This window comes from Oncorhynchus clarkii, chromosome 12 (genome assembly GCF_045791955.1).
Source record: "Oncorhynchus clarkii lewisi isolate Uvic-CL-2024 chromosome 12, UVic_Ocla_1.0, whole genome shotgun sequence".
NCBI classification, from domain to species: domain Eukaryota; kingdom Metazoa; phylum Chordata; class Actinopteri; order Salmoniformes; family Salmonidae; genus Oncorhynchus; species Oncorhynchus clarkii.
In genome coordinates, this window is record NC_092158.1 from 71958700 (window position 1) to 71970818 (window position 12119).

The 12119-nt window shown below is 45.9% G+C and overlaps 1 protein-coding gene across 1 annotated transcript in view; it reads right to left on the reverse strand.

Moving 5' to 3' along the window:
• Positions 1-12119, reverse strand: part of LOC139421197 (SRC kinase signaling inhibitor 1a) — a 52952-nt gene that overhangs the window by 1565 nt on the left and 39268 nt on the right. The gene's annotated exons all lie outside the window — the stretch shown is intronic.

Sequence of the window (12119 nt, forward strand, 5' to 3'; positions counted from 1 at the left end):
AGGCACAGGCAGGGTGGGGTGAGGTGAGGGACGAGGGGTGAGAGGTGGGGGGTGAGGGAGGAGGGGTGAGATGAGAACAAGAGACAAACACAGGAAATTCAGGTTAGTATCAGCTAATGTTGATGCTAGCCAAGAGCGCCAAATACACAGAATGAGACAATACATTCTTTTTTTTGTATTATGATACCAACAGTCTGAATTGAAAATGTAACAGAAGTGTACAGGGGTTACACTGCTGTTGTCCGTTACGGTTTTGACCGTTTTTTAATGGCCGTCCGAGTCATTAAAAATGCAAAACACATTAAATGAACAGCATCACGCATATTCCCCTTTGTGTGATGCTAGAGTACACCAGTAGATGACACTGTGTTGGCAGTGAGACATTGTGGTAACGCTGTACACATTATACCGTATAGGGGGTGTATTCTCTGTAAATGCAGTCTGCCAGCATTCAGTCTCTCTCATAGAGGATGGCTGGAGGCGAGTGGCAGTGCCAAGGCATGGGCAGGAGACAGGCAGTGCCAGGGCATGGGCAGGAGACAGGCAGTGCCAGGGCATGGGCAGGAGACAGGCAGTGCCAGGGCATGGGCAGGAGACAGGCAGTGCCAAACGCTAACAGAGCTATGCCAGAGCACGGGTGTGTGAGGGTCCCCTACTCTGTGATCCGTCCTACTTCGGTGCCACTGGCTGATTACACCTGTCTAGACATCTGTGCTTGTGGCTGGGGGATGAGAGGAAGAGGAAGAGTCTGATGTGACTATCCCAACTCTGTATCATCAGTCAGACAGACACTGGGAGAGAGCAATACCAGGTTTTATATCAAAGGCCATTGTTTATTTAGAGGTGACTTTGATTAAATCCAGGATTGCAAATAATTTGCTCTTGAATAACTCTTGTACATAAATATGTCAAAAGTTCTCTTCCACAAGGCAACCCATTATTTCTGAGAGGTTTCTACTCTGCCCTGCATGTTGATTGGTTGGAGGGTGTTAGTGTGGAGACAGAGGGGATTTGGTCTGTGTGGTTGGTCGGACAGCAGGTGCGTGTTGTGTGGCCTGTGAGGCTTTAACCTGCTCTGTTGGCTGCTGCTGTCTGCCCCCAGAGAGAGGGGCTGTTCCTTCTGCCTGAGGACACCCTCTCTCTCTCCTCTCTCTCAAGCCTGGCTACCGCAACATTTATTCCGCTCTGTTAGTGCGGTAAGATAGCCTCCTCTCATCTCCAGAAGCTCAGAGCTGCCTGCCAAAAGACTGTGTCTTGGGACTGTCCCCCCCCCCCCACTAGCCTGCTTCACAGCCAGAAGTAATAAGAAGCGAAATGGGAAATGGAAATCAAGGATTGTGGTATGAAAAGGATTCACATTGTCATGGCCTCCTTGATCTGCGCCAAGGCCAACGAACCGAAATGGTGGCTTTGAACTGTCTGTTCTTATAACAGCTCAGTGATTTAAAAAATCCTCTCATGCCTGGATGGCTCTGACGTCTCCTGGTACTGTAGCAGTGCCTAATAACAAGCGGCACAACGGCACTGAATATCATCTCACAATGCACTGTTCAGTCTCCCACACACACACACACACACACACACACACACACACACACACACACACACACACACACACACACACACACACACACACACACACACACACACACACACACACACACACACACACACACACACACACACACACACACACACACACACACACACACACACACACACACACACACACACACACACACACAGTACAGACAGATAACACAAATATGAAAGCTTTCCCACCACCGAAAACGTCAATTCATAACACCACTGAGGATATAAGCAGAAAAGAGACAAACAGAGAAAGGATAGGAAGATTAAAGGAAAGCGTGATGACCAGAGAGAGAGAGGGTCAATGTAAGAGTTTGGGGTCAGGGGTCATCTCTGGGGAGAAGAGATCTCTTTACCTTCAGCTGTGGCTCCAGTAGAAAGGACACCCACGGTGGGCATGTCTGGGTGGGTGTGAGTCAAAACAACAGCATCAGTAGAGAGTGGGGCTACTAACTCACAACCCTATGAGCGTGGGGAAACTAAATGACAACTCTATGAGGGTGGGGCTACTAACTTACAACTCTATGAGGGTGGGGAACTAAATGACAACTCTATGAGGGTGGGGAAACTAAATTACAACTCTATGAGTGTGGGGAAACTAACTTACAACTCTATGGGGGTGGGGAAACTAACTTACAACTCTATGAGGGTGGGGAAACTAACTTACAACTCAATAAGGGTGGGGAAACTAACTTACAACTCTATGAGGGTGGGGCTACTAACTTACAACTCTATGGGGGTGGGGAAACTAACTTACAACTCTATGAAGGTGGGGAAACTAACTTACAACTCTATGACAGTGGGGAAACTAACTTACAACTCTATGAGGGTGGGGAAACTAACTTACAACTCTATGAGGGTGGGGAAACTAACTTACAACTCTATGGGGGTGGGGAAACTAACTTACAACTCTATGAGAGTGGGGCTACGAACTTACAACTCTATGAGAGTGGGGCTACTAACTTACAACTCTATGGGAGTGGGGAAACTAACTTACAACTCTTTGGGGGTGGGGAAACTAACTCACAACCCTATGTGGGTGGGGAAACTAACTCACAACTCTATGGGGGTGGGGAAACTAACTTACAACTCTATGGGGGTGGGGAAATTAAATTACAACTCTATGGGGGTGGGGAAACTAACTCACAACCCTATGGGGGTGGGGAAACTAAATTACAACTCTATGGGGTGGGGAAGCTAACTTACAACTCTATGAGAGTGGGGCTACTAACTTACAACTCTATGGGGGTGGGGAAACTAACTTACAACTCTATGGGGGTGGGGAAACTAACTTACAACTCTATGAGAGTGGGGCTACTAACTTACAACTCTATGGGGGTGGGGAAACTAACTTACAACTCTATGAGAGTGGGGCTACGAACTTACAACTCTATGAGAGTGGGGCTACTAACTTACAACTCTATGGGAGTGGGGAAACTAACTTACAACTCTATGAGGGTGTGGAAACTAACTTACAACTCTATAGGAGTGGGGAAACTAACTTACAACTCTATGAGGGTGTGGAAACTAACTTACAACTCTATGGGAGTGGGGCTACTAACTTACAACTCTATAAGAGTGGGGAAACTAACTTAAAACTCTATAGGAGTGGGGTTACTAACTTACAACTCTATAGGAGTGGGGAAACTAACTTAAAACTCTATAGGAGTGGGGCTACTAACTTACAACTCTATAGGAGTGGGGAAACTAACTTAAAACTCTATAGGAGTGGGGCTACTAACTTACAACTCTATGAGAGTGGGGCTACTAACTTATAACTCTATGGGAGTGGGGCTACTAACTTACAACTCTATTGGGGTGGGGAAACTAACTTACAACTCAATGGGAGTGGGGCTACTAACTTACAACTCAATGGGAGTGGGGCTACTAACTTACAACTCAATGGGAGTGGGGCTACTAACTTATAACTCTATGGGAGTGGGGCTACTAACTTACAACTCAATGTGAGTGGGGCTACTAACTTACAACTCTATGGGCGTGGGGAAACTAACTTACAACTCTATGGGAGTGGGGCTACTAACTTACAACTCTATGGGGTGGGGAAACTAACTTACAACTCTATAGGAGTGGGGTTATTAACTTACAACTCTATAGGAGTGGGGAAACTAACTTAAAACTCTATAGGAGTGGGGCTACTAACTTACAACTCTATAGGAGTGGGGAAACTAACTTAAAACTCTATAGGAGTGGGGCTACTAACTTACAACTCAATGGGAGTGGGGCTATTAACTTACAACTCAATGTGAGTGGGGCTACTAACTTACAACTCAATGTGAGTGGGGCTACTAACTTACAACTCAATGGGAGTGGGGCTATTAACTTACAACTCTATGGGAGTGGGGCTACTAACTTACAACTCAATGGGAGTGGGGCTACTAACTTACAACTCAATGGGAGTGGGGCTACTAACTTACAACTCTATGGGCGTGGGAAACTAACTTATAACTCTATGGGAGTGGGGCTACTAACTTACAACTCTATTGGGGTGGGGAAACTAACTTACAACTCAATGGGAGTGGGGCTACTAACTTACAACTCAATGGGAGTGGGGCTACTAACTTACAACTCAATGGGAGTGGGGCTACTAACTTATAACTCTATGGGAGTGGGGCTACTAACTTACAACTCAATGTGAGTGGGGCTACTAACTTACAACTCTATGGGCGTGGGGAAACTAACTTACAACTCTATGGGAGTGGGGCTACTAACTTACAACTCTATGGGGTGGGGAAACTAACTTACAACTCTATAGGAGTGGGGTTATTAACTTACAACTCTATAGGAGTGGGGAAACTAACTTAAAACTCTATAGGAGTGGGGCTACTAACTTACAACTCTATAGGAGTGGGGAAACTAACTTAAAACTCTATAGGAGTGGGGCTACTAACTTACAACTCAATGGGAGTGGGGCTATTAACTTACAACTCAATGTGAGTGGGGCTACTAACTTACAACTCAATGTGAGTGGGGCTACTAACTTACAACTCAATGGGAGTGGGGCTATTAACTTACAACTCTATGGGAGTGGGGCTACTAACTTACAACTCAATGGGAGTGGGGCTACTAACTTACAACTCAATGGGAGTGGGGCTACTAACTTACAACTCTATGGGCGTGGGAAACTAACTTACAACTCTATGGGAGTGGGGCTACTAACTTACAACTCTATGAGGGTGGGGAAACTAACTTACAACTCTATGAGGGTGTGGAAACTAACTTACAACTCTATGGGGGTGGGGCTACTAACTTACAACTCTATGGGAGTGGGGCTACTAACTTACAACTCTATGGGGGTGGGGAAACTAACTTACAACTCTATGAGGGTGGGGAAACTAACTTACAACTCTATGGGGGTGGGACTACTAACTTACAACTCAATGGGAGTGGGGCTATTAACTTACAACTCAATGGGAGTGGGGCTACTAACTTATAACTCAATGGGAGTGGGGCTACTAACTTACAACTCTATGGGCGTGGGGAAACTAACTTACAACTCTATGGGAGTGGGGCTACTAACTTACAACTCAATGGGAGTGGGGCTACTAACTTACAACTCTATGGGGGTGGGGAAACTAACTTACAACTCTATGGGGGTGGGGAAACTAACTTACAACTCTATGGGGGTGGGGAAACTAACTTACAACTCTATGGGGGTGGGGAAACTAACTTACAACTCTATAGGAGTGGGGCTACTAACTTACAACTCTATGGGAGTGGGGAAACTAACTTACAACTCTATGGGAGTGGGGCTACTAACTTACAACTCTATGGGAGTGGGGCTGCTAACTTACAACTTTATGAGGGTGTGGAAACTAACTTACAACTCAATGGGAGTGGGGCTACTAACTTACAACTCTATGGGAGTGGGGAAACTAACTTACAACTCTATGGGAGTGGGGCTACTAACTTACAACTCTATGACAGTGGGGAAACTAACTTACAACTTTATGAGCGTGGGGAAACTAACTTATAACTTGAGGTGGAGTAATGAGAGAAGACAGACATCCATGGCATGTTATGTCAATACAAACAGCCTGCTGTCAGTCATTGAGTATGGGTTTAGTAATGTCTTTGTTACTGTTGTTGTTGGCGCTATCTTAACTTATTGCCTGGTGCCGACTCTGAGAGAGATTGTTTTGAGTGTCTTTCCTTTGGGCGAGGGGATTATGTTTTCACACAGCCTATTTTCAGTGTAATTGTTTGCAACAGTCTGTGGACAAAGGGAGCACGCTGAGATCCTGTGTCCTCATACTGAAATAATGGGATTCATTTTCCTCTCAGTGGGCTAGAAGGAGGCCACTCCACTCCTACAGCTTTCCAAAAACAGGGAAGAAGAGGGAGGGAACAAGAGACACACGGGGAGAGAGAGAAAGACAGAGGTGGGAAAAGAGAGACACAGGGGTTAGAGAGAGAAAGACAGGTGGGAAAAGAGAGACACAGGGGGAGAGAGAGAAAGACAGAGGTGGGAAAAGAGAGACACAGGGGGAGAGAGAGAAAGACAGAGGTGGGAAAAGAGAGACACAGGGGGAGAGAGAGAAAGACAGAGGTGGGAAAAGAGAGACACAGGGGGAGAGAGAGAAAGACAGGTGGGAAAAGAGAGACAGGGGGAGAGAGAGAAAGACAGAGGTGGGAAAAGAGAGACACAGGGGGAGAGAGAGAAAGACAGGTGGGAAAAGAGAGACACAGGGGGAGAGAGAGAAAGACAGGTGGGAAAAGAGAGACACAGGGGGAGAGATAGAAATACAGGTGGGAAAAGAGAGACACAGGAGGAGAGAGAGAAAGACAGGTGGGAAAAGAGAGACACAGGGGGAGAGAGAGAAAGACAGATGGGAAAAGAGAGACACAGGGGGAGAGGGAGAAAGACAGGTGGGAAAAGAGAGACACAGGGGGAGAGAGAGAAAGACAGGTGGGAAAAGAGAGACACAGGGGGAGAGATAGAAATACAGGTGGGAAAAGAGAGACACAGGAGGAGAGAGAGAAAGACAGGTGGGAAAAGAGAGACACAGGGGGAGAGAGAGAAAGACAGATGGGAAAAGAGAGACACAGGGGGAGAGGGAGAAAGACAGGTGGGAAAAGAGAGACACAGGGGGAGAGAGAGAAAGACAGGTGGGAAAAGAGAGACACGGGGAGAAAGAGAAAGACAGGTGGGAAAAGAGAGACACAGGGGGAGAGAGAGAAAGACAGGTGGGAAAAGAGAGACACAGGGGGAGAGAGAGAAAGACAGGTGGGAAAAGAGAGACACAGGGGGAGAGAGAGAAAGACAGGTGGGAAAAGAGAGTCACAGAGGGAGAGGGAGAAAGACAGGTGGGAAAAGAGAGACACAGGGGGAGAGAGAGAAAGACAGGTGGGAAAAGAGAGACAGCCAAATTGAAAGAACAATAAATAATAGGGATGAAAAAGATTGGGCAGTAAGGAAGGAGTGAGTGAATAAAACGGAGGAAGAGAGAGAAAGCGAGTGACAGCTGAAGGGAGCACACTGGGGGAAGCACTGTGCTCTTCATATTGAATAATCAGTGATTGCACTGACACAACTGAGTACTGTACTGATTAGCCTCAGCCTACATTGTGAGACAAGGGACTTAGAGATTCCTCTCATGTTTACCTACATAGCTACTAGTCAGCCCAGTCTCATAACACACTCTCTCTATATATTATATGTGCATCTCTCTCTCGGTCTCTCCCTACATCTTTCTCTGCCCTGCCCTGCCCTGCCCTGCCCTGCCCTGCCCTGTCCTGCCCTGCCCTGCCCTGCCCTGCCCTCTCTCTCTCTCTCTCTCGCGCGCTCTCTCTCGCGCTCTCTCTCTTCAATTCAAATGGCTTTATTGGCTTCTCTCTCTCTCTCTCTCTCTCTCTCTCTCTGCATGCTGGGAGTGATTGGTGCATGCTGGGAATTGTTTGAGTGAAGGAGTGCGTGTGTTGTGGAGAGTTAGATATTCACAACTTTCTTTCGGTTTGCTATTTCTTGGTGGCATTTTTTGGTTTTCTTCTGTGCATGATTAAGGTTATTATTTTTGTTGTGGTAGAATTAAGCATTTTGTTTTTCGTATCGAAATTACCCTGATTTTGGCGGGGATGGCAGCCCGAATGGTGTTACTGTGTGTTACTGTGTTACTGAAGCTACTGTCACTTCTGGTCGCCGTAGGAGAGAAGGTAGGCTATGAGAATGTTGCTTATGCATCCCGGATGAGTAAAGCGGTGGTGGTATTTCTTAAAGAAGAGTGTCTGGTTGATCGGATGGTTGAGCATGGTGTACTTCTTAAAGAAGAGTGTCTGGTTGATTGGATGGTTGAGCATGGTGTACTTCTTAAAGAAGAGTGTCTGGTTGATTGGATGGTTGAGCATGGCGTACTTCTTAAAGAAGAGTGTCTGGTTGATCGGATGGTTGAGCATGGCGTACTTCTTAAAGAAGAGTGTCTGTAGATCGTATGGTTGAGCATGGCGTACTTCTTAAAGAAGAGTGTCTGGTTGATCGGATGGTTGAGCATGGCGTACTCCTTAAAGAAGAGTGTCTTGTTGATCGGATGGTTGAGCATGGCGTACTTCTTAAAGAAGAGTGTCTGGTTGATCGGATGGTTGAGCATGGCGTACTTCTTAAAGAAGAGTGTCTGGTTGATCGTATGGTTGAGCATGGCGTACTTCTTAAAGAAGAGTGTCTTGTAGATCGTATGGTTGAGCATGGCGTACTTCTTAAAGAAGAGTGTCTTGTAGATCGTATGGTTGAGCATGGCGTACTTCTTAAAGAAGAGTGTCTGGTTGATCGGATGGTTGAGCATGGCATACTTCTTAAAGAAGAGTGTCTGGTTGATCGGATGGTTGAGCATGGCGTACTTCTTAAAGAAGAGTGTCTGGTTGATCGGATGGTTGAGCATGGCGTACTTCTTAAAGAAGAGTGTCTTGTAGATCGTATGGTTGAGCATGGCGTACTTCTTAAAGAAGAGTGTCTTGTAGATCGTATGGTTGAGCATGGCGTACTTCTTAAAGAAGAGTGTCTTGTAGATCGTATGGTTGAGCATGGCGTACTTCTTAAAGAAGAGTGTCTTGTAGATCGTATGGTTGAGCATGGTGTACTTCTTAAAGAAGAGTGTCTTGTAGATCGTATGGTTGAGCATGGCGTACTTCTTAAAGGAATGTTTATTCAAGTTACGCCGCTTTTTTCTCCGTCAACAAGGGTAACGATTTCAAATGTACCACCGTTTATTCCCAATGAGCTATTGGAGCGCGAGTTATTGCGCTTTGGGAAGTTCGCCAGTTCAATTAAGGTTGTCCCGTTGGGTTGCAAACACCCGGCGTTGAAACAGATAATGTCATTTCGGCGACAGGTGTTTGTTTTTGGACTCACCGGAGCAGACTTTAGAGTTATCGTTTAAAATCAAGTATGACAATAGAATGTATATGGCTTATGCTAGTACGGGTAGTCATCGCTGTTTTGAGTGTGGGGATGTTGGTCATAAGCGACATGCTTGCCCGAAAAGGGAGAAGGCCGAGGGAGGGGCGCAGGTGGTCATCGTAACGCCTGGGCCCTCTGATATAGGGAGAGGTGGATCGACAGCGGTAGAGCAGCCAAAAGTACCTGTTGCTGAGGAACAAGTTATCCGTGTTGAGGGCACGGAGTTGCAACTTGTATTAGAGGGAAATGTTATGCAGCAGAAAAATATTGTTGTAGAAGGTACTGATGTATCTGAAGAGCCAGTTCCTCAGATTAGTGAGCAGGTGCCCAGTACGAGTGCTGGGGTAAAGGAGGGGGTTCATGTGGAGCTAAGCTCCCAGGTAGTGGAGGAGATGCCCACTACGAGTAATGGGGTACAGGAGGGGGTTCATGTGGAGCTAGGCTCCCAGGTAGTGGAGGAGTTGCCCACTACGAGTGCTGGGGTCATGTGGAGCTAGTCTCCAAGGTAGTGGAGGAGATGCCTGGTATGAGTGATGAGGTGCAAGTGGGGAGTGTTGAAAGGGATGTGGTAGAGGGGAGTCAGTTGTCTGTGGCCTCAGCTGAGGAGGATCAGGAGAAGGATATGGATATCTCTTTTGATATGATAGCAGCTGGTGAGGACTCAATTTACGATCTAGAGGAGGTAAATGGGTTTCTGGATCAGACTTTTGGGAAATCTGTCAAATTGGCAGATTATTTTGACGTTGATAAATTTGTGAGGTCAGCTGTGATGTTACAGAAGACAGTGGGGTTAGACCAATTGAGTGAGAAGAAGCGGTTTCGCTTGAGGAAATGTGTTACTGCTGTCACAGCAGCAAAAGGTGGTGGGAAACGTGGTCAAGTTAATAAGAGAAGATTAAAATAATGATGATGATCATGCTTCATAGGGTGTTTTTTTTCTCCTTGGTTTCTCTGTGGTTTCTTCTGCTTTTCTTTTCTCTTTTCTATATGGAGGTACTAAGGGTAGGTTTTCTCAATATTAATGGGGGAAGGGACAGGAATAAGAGGGCTTGGGTATTAGAAGTAATAAAACAGAAAAGGCTTAATGTAGTTTTCCTACAGGAGACACACAGTGATGAGGAAAATGAGGTTGACTGGGGTATGTGGTTGGAGGGGCAGCATATACTCAGTCATGGTACTAATTTCAGTGCTGGGGTGGCAATCTTGTTTTCCTCAGGTTTAGGGGTGACTGTGGTATCTACAACAGAGATTGTCAAGGGTCGGGTTTTATTGGTCAAGGTGGATGTTATGTTTTTTTTATATTTTTTTATATTTTTTAATGTTTATGCTCCTAATAAGGGTACAGAGCATATTGCTGTATTTGATCAAATAAAGGAAACCTTAAGACAGTGTGACCAAGAGGGGTGTATGGTTTTAGGGGGGAACTGGAACTGTACAGTGGATTTCACTGTTGATTGCACCGCTGAAGAACCTCACCTGCGGTCAGCCACTTGCCTGTCTGGCCTATTAACTGAGTTTGAGCTTTCTTCTGTGTGGAGAGCAAGGAATGCAAAAGTTAAGCAGTACACATTGCTAAAAGTTAATGAAGGTTGTGTCAGTGCAGCAAGGTTAGACAGGTTGTATGTTTCTGAGCAATACTGTAGTAGGGTTGGAAGGTGTGCCATTACTCCTGTGGGTTTCTCTGATCATCATATTGTTACTGTCGATATTCACTTGTCCTGTCCACGAAGGTCATCACCTTACTGGTATTTTAATGTTAAATTGTTACATGATGTCATGTTTTGTGACAGGTTTTTGTTGTTTTGGGAAAAATGGAGGGTTACAAAAGGGAATTTTGTCGTCTGGCTATGGATGCTCCTAGCGCTTAAAAAAATTAACTAGGACAGTTGAGATTGCAACGTAAACAGATGGTCTGCCTTCGTCTCCCTGATGGGAAGGTGACCACGGATGACAGCGAAATGCGTCAACATGCCGTGGATTTCTACTCTGCCCTCTATAAGGCGGAGGATTGGGACTCTCTGTGTACTGAACAGTTGTTACACGGTCTTCCTCAATTGGGACCTGAGCAGAGAGTCGCATTGGACTCTGACATTACACTGCAAAAGCTGTCCACAGCAGTTATGCAGCTCGCTCTCAACAGGCCGAGCCCCTGACATTGATGGTTTACCATCTGAGTTCTATAAGCATTTTCGGGGGTCTATTGGGGAGGATTTTTATGAAGTGGTGTGTGAATCCATTCATGAGGGTTCTCTTCCTGTATCCTGTCAACGTGTGGTGCTTTCACTGTTGCCAAAAAAGGGGGATTTGGCTCTCATAAAAAATTGGAGACCTGTTGCTTTGCTGTGCACAGAATACACAATTGTTTCTAAATGTCTCTCAAACAGGTTCAAAGAGTATCTGGGATTGTTGATCCACAAGGACCAGTCCTACTGTGTACCTGATCGCTCTATCGTTGATAACTTGTTTCTGATAAGAGATGTTTTAGACATTTGTAAACTGTCTGATGTAAATGTGGGTTTACTTTCTTTGGATCAGGAGAAGGCTTTTGATCGTGTGGACCACCAGGACTTGTTTAAAACAATGAAAGCCTTTGGGTTTGGGGATGTTTTTTTTGTCTTGGATGAATTTACTGTATGCTGGGGCCTCGTGTATGGTGAAGGTGGGTGGTGGATTGAGTTGCCCCATCCCTGTCCAAAGGGGCGTCAGGCAGGGATGCCCAATTTCAGGGCAGTTATATAGTCTGGTGATTGAACCAATGCTTTGTTTTAAGAGCAAATCTTACTGGTTTCTCTGTGCCAGGGGTTATGAAGGGTCCCACGATAGCACTGTCTGCGTAGGCAGATGACGTGACAGTTTTTATTACAGGGGGTGAGGATGTTAAGGTTCTCTCAAACGCTTTAAAGGTGTATGAGGGGGCCTCCTCAACTAGAGTCAATTGGGGAAAGAGTGAAGCTCTGTGGGCAGGTCAACTTCAGATGGGGTCTTCTCCACGGTTACCAGGGGGGCTTCAGTGGGGCAGAGATGGGATGAAGACTTTGGGGGTTTTTCTAGGCTCCGATGTCTTTCAGAAAAATAACTGGGAGGGTGTAGTGGAGAAGGTGTGTGCCAGACTGTCAAGATG